Here is a 5,076-nt window from a genome sequence, read left to right as displayed (position 1 = left end):
CCTTTTGTTAAACTATGATACTCACCCCAGACTTCAACATAAACATATCACACCACGTTATATTACAGTATGCCTTTGATCTTTCAACACTGTATGTATATTTTAGACATTCCTGTATTAATTTTAACGTCCATAAAATGTCGTGACACTGTACTTTGCTCCTTATCATGTAGGTTGCATCTATTAATGTGCCTTTACGCTGCAAAACCGGTTGTGTTTTAGTAAACAACAATTTGAACAGCTATTAGCGGAGTTCTTCCTAACATCACACTTAAGTGTCCAGCAAAGGTTTCATCAGATCACTTTCATACTGTTTCTCTACCATTCCAATTCCGAACACCATGCAAAAAATGCACACACAAACATTTTCATACAAGCTTTCCATGTGGTGGGGCCCAACAAAATACTTTTGCATTCGGGGTAGAAAGTTGGAGACTTAAATTTTATGAAAAGATATCACCACACTGCAACAAAGAATGCCTTTGTTTTAATTACTGCCATATATAATCACATATCACACCCATGACATGCTGTCCTCCATATTATGATCACACAAAACCAGCTCTCCTTCACTGAACTTTTCTGATTTCCTCCATCTGTCTTATCTGGTAAGGATCATTTGCTCATTTATGCTCATTCTCTATGCATTTTCACTCAGAATCACTAAAATGTTCGCCTCCTGTATAACAGACCTCTAGAATCAATACACCTGACCACTTCTTCCACAATATCAATGTGTCAGGCAACAATAAGTTTATACTTAATCAATTCTCAGTGAAAAACTTTGGTGTAGCTTATTAAAATTCCAAACAATACTTTATGATCCACTATGAATTTTTCAACTGTTCTGGTAGATGTAAAAAAACAACAAAAATCTACTTCCACAGTGTCTGCAATTTTAACATTAGGTTTTTTCACAAACACTATCTCTCAAGTTTTCCTTTTAATAGTTCAGCTAAAGATCTGTTCTGAGAGAGTGCAGGTGCAGAAACGATTCCAGGTGAGGCCTTCGCTTCAAGCCATGATCTCTTACCTGCTCTTGCTTCAACCAACAGGCATCACAACACATTGTACCATTATTTTTTAATCATAACTGAATGTGTGAGAAATAATGATTCACTAATTTATTTTGTTTGTCAAGATTATGTTTTAGCTTCACTTGTCATTTATGCTGTCACTTATCTTTCTATGTCTGATCGTGGTAGAGGACATGTAAGTCTTGTGTATTGCCTGCTTACGGAATAGTAAGTTGTGCGCTTAGGACCTACACACTGAGCGTTCCGTACATACTTAAGTATGTATACAGACAGCCAATCCATTGTCGGAATAGAGGATCTCAACGATTTTTGCTTGTTTTCAACATTGATACTGGCAAGATATTGCTTCCATGGACTCCAAGACATGTTTTAATTTCAAGTTTGAAATCAAACAACCAACAGCAAAAGAATTTTTTTGTATGATTTAAGTACAAATTAACAATTTTCTAATTTTTTTTTCCTTTACTTGTATTGTGAAACCTTTCTCCTCGCCAAATTTATTGGTTCTACATCAAGAGAAAGTACCCTGTAAGTTCTCATGAGCGAGTTTGTATCACAGTATTTGAACATTAATACGTGCACACAGGAACTGAAGTATCAGTTTTCAATATTAATTATACATGGTGGTCAATGAATCCTAAATAACTCGAAAGGTACTTTTCCAACAATGTGCACAAAACAAAAAAACCATATGTGAAGTAGCCTTTGGGAAATATATGGTTTCATATTCATAACTCTGATGACAGTCTCTCTACCACACATTAAAACTCCAATATGTGAACAGCAATAGCTGAAGTGCTGCCCCCTGTGTACGAATCAGGTACTATAGTAAAAGTAACACACAAAAGTAACAACGTCTTGTGAAATTGTATTCTAAGGACCTTCATGTTCATGTGGTTCATTTATAGTACACACAGGCATACCAGGCAGCTACAATGCTATTACTGCTAGGTTAATGACGCTAGCAGTGGAAATCAAAGTATCACAGTAATGAAGACTAAATAACATTGTATATTGGCATTATCGTTTCACTTACTTTTCTGTAAGAGTAATTTTGTGGTCATTTGCTGCTGTTACCAGATAGTCTGAATTAAGTTTGCAATTTTTGATTATTTAATTTTAAATAACTATGACTTCTGACTACACTGCTATACAGAAACTATATTTGTTTTAGGCTATGCCTAGAAGTGATTTTTCTATGCACTTTATCAAGGATGCATGTCTAATGATCCAAGAACTTAAGAAAAATCAAAGAATTATTTCCATAATTCAGTATTTGCAGCATGATGCAGCATTTGCTATGGTCATTTCTGAAGCCAAAACTTCACACAGAGCTTTATAGGCATTATATCACTTTAATATTGATGATTTTTTTATCATAGGTCAGTTCCAATGACTTCTATGTATGATCATTCACCATCTTATACACAATTATATTTTTATGACATCAATGCTGCTCTTTGCTATAGACTGAATGAAGAATCATCAGTCAAGCTATACTGATAATGTAATACTAAAATTCCTGTTGAATTATAACACACCAATACTTTTGTGCATTCTTTCACTGTGACAAAAGATTTTTGTGGAAGAGTGGAGAATGAAAATACAGAAATTTGAATGGTTACTATAGTTACTAGAAAATTAGACACCTAGCTTTACAACGAGACAATTCAAACAGATGTGACTGCTGGAACTATAACACATCAAGTACATCTGCTACCTAGAAGTAAAATGACTGTGTTGCAATATACATGCTATTGTCTTTCAATCAGAGATGATTTCAGCCTTTTACATCATTCACAAAAATTATTTCCGCAGAGCATTGTTGAAATGTATGTACATATTTAAGGTAGAAGGCAATTTTGTAAGAAAAATCAGTGTGTCCTAAGGTCAGAAATTTATATCAACTTACATTATTGTTTACCACTAAACCTGAATCATATTGCAAATATTGCAAGGAGAGGTATTTTGCCTTCTTCATTTAATGATTCTCCAAGAAATCCGTATCAGAACTACCTGAATGTAGTGTCCATTGTTCAACATTTTGGGAAAACTTCATTATTTTTTACAATGACTTGCAATGCAAGTTGACTGGAAATTGATCAGCATAAACATGCTAATTTCCATTCACAAATTATTGTGTAAGTATTCAAGGCTAAAATAAAGGAATTCATTGAGACATTGGCGACAAAACACATTTTTGGTAAAGCTTAGGCAATCATTTACACTACTTAATTTAAAAGAGTGTGTTGCTTCTTGCCCATATTTTAATCATTTTAAGTGAAATCTATAAAATAGTAAACATTTGTAATATTGATGAAGTCCTATGTACAGAAATTCCTGATATTCAAACACATTGTGAACTATGTGTGTATATATATGAAGACAGAAACTGTTCTCGAAAAAACAGAATGCTGTTGATGACCGTGCAGCTTTTTCCTGGAATAAATGATGACTAACTGAAACCCTCAGCTGCCGACAGGTGTTGTTGATATACATCGATGTGGACAGCTGAAAATGTGTTCCCCGACCGGGACTCGAACCCGGGATCTCCTGCTTACATGGCAGACGCACTATCCATCTGAGCCACCGAGGACACAGATGAATAGTGCAACTGCAGCTGTCCACATCGAGGTATATCAACAACACCAGTCGGCAGCTGAGGGTTTCAGTTAGTCATCATTTATTCCAGGGAAAAGCTGCACGGTCATCAACAGTATTCTGTTCTTTCGAGATCAGTTACTGTCTTCATATATATATAGTTAAAGGCTACCCAGCCATTGACCTTCGTCTGTGCAATTGCGCACAGGTTGCCCAAACTCTTACGGGAATCGCCAAAGCGTGCGCGAGTAATGAGTGAATGGGCAAATGTCTATAAGGTGCATTACATATGTAGAATTGTGGACAGTTGGGAATGTGAGTCTCACGGGGAGCATGCAAGGGTAAGTCTCTGCAGTCGCACTATTCATCTGTGTCCTCGGTGGCTCAGATGGATAGCGCGTCTGCCATGTAAGCAGGAGATCCCGGGTTCGAGTCCCGGACGGGGCACACATTTTCAGCTGTCCACATCGAGGTATATCAACAACACCTGTCGGCAGCTGAGGGTTTCAGTTAGTCATCATCTATGTGTGTATGTAGTAAAAGATTTGCTGCATCAACCATATGGTGCACTTAATCAAAATCCTGTGTGTATGAGAGATGGCAAATGCACAAAAAATTTCGTAATTATTTCTATCAAATCACATAACAAATTATTGTGCAAGTATTCAAGGCTAAAATAATTGAATTAATTGAGACATTGGTGACAAAAAATATCCAATATCCATTGTACAAAGGGTGTCTTAGTGGTATTAGCATTAATGTTTGAGGACAATCACTTGACAGTCGTTATTTTGTACTGTACAATCCATACTTCCTAAATTTGATTGGCATTTGAATGCTGAAGTTTGCACTACAGTTTAAAGTGTTAAATACATTTATGAATACATAGGCTATGGTAGTGCAGCTATACAAGTAGGGGATGAAAGAACACGTGGTAATAAAGAAGTTCAGATTAATTAAGTACCCAAATTTGAGAAAGGCCATTAAGTTGGATCAATGTAAGCAACAGTTTTTTTTAAGTATCTGCATATTTGTATTAAATTAAACTGATTTTTTGTCACATGTTTAACAATATACTGACATGTCTTTGCACTATGTTTGGGTAAATGCTGAAAAAAATGTAAGAGGAGGGTATGCAGTGTTGATAAAATGATTACATGCATGTATGTTATGTATCCAAAGGACGTAGATTTCTCAGTTATACTGAAATTATTCACTTTTGTGCTCCTAAATCATTTGAAGATGTCAGAACTTTTAATGGACTTGTTTACAATACAGTTGTAACGTCACGCACGTCGGATGTAGTTTGTTGTTATGACGTATTACATGGTCTTCGTCATAAAGCCTTTGACCCATTTTGCTATTGGCTGGCGCTTGTATGTGCAGTATATTTTGTTGTTGTAAATGCCGCACTTCCTTTGCAACATAAGTTTTGTTT

General features: G+C 35.7%; 1 non-coding gene across 1 annotated transcript; it reads right to left on the bottom strand.

Annotated features, from left to right (window-relative positions):
- Positions 1-3,559: 3,559 nt before the first annotated feature.
- Positions 3,560-3,633, bottom strand: Trnat-ugu (transfer RNA threonine (anticodon UGU)). Its single transcript has one exon. It is a non-coding gene; the product is annotated as a tRNA-Thr (tRNA).
- Positions 3,634-5,076: the final 1,443 nt, after the last annotated feature.

The sequence above is a fragment of the Schistocerca cancellata genome, unplaced genomic scaffold (genome assembly GCF_023864275.1).
Source record: "Schistocerca cancellata isolate TAMUIC-IGC-003103 unplaced genomic scaffold, iqSchCanc2.1 HiC_scaffold_1132, whole genome shotgun sequence".
Lineage (NCBI taxonomy): Eukaryota > Metazoa > Arthropoda > Insecta > Orthoptera > Acrididae > Schistocerca > Schistocerca cancellata.
The sequence above is the reverse complement of the archived record's forward strand: the minus strand, read 5'-3'. Positions and strand labels throughout refer to the sequence as shown.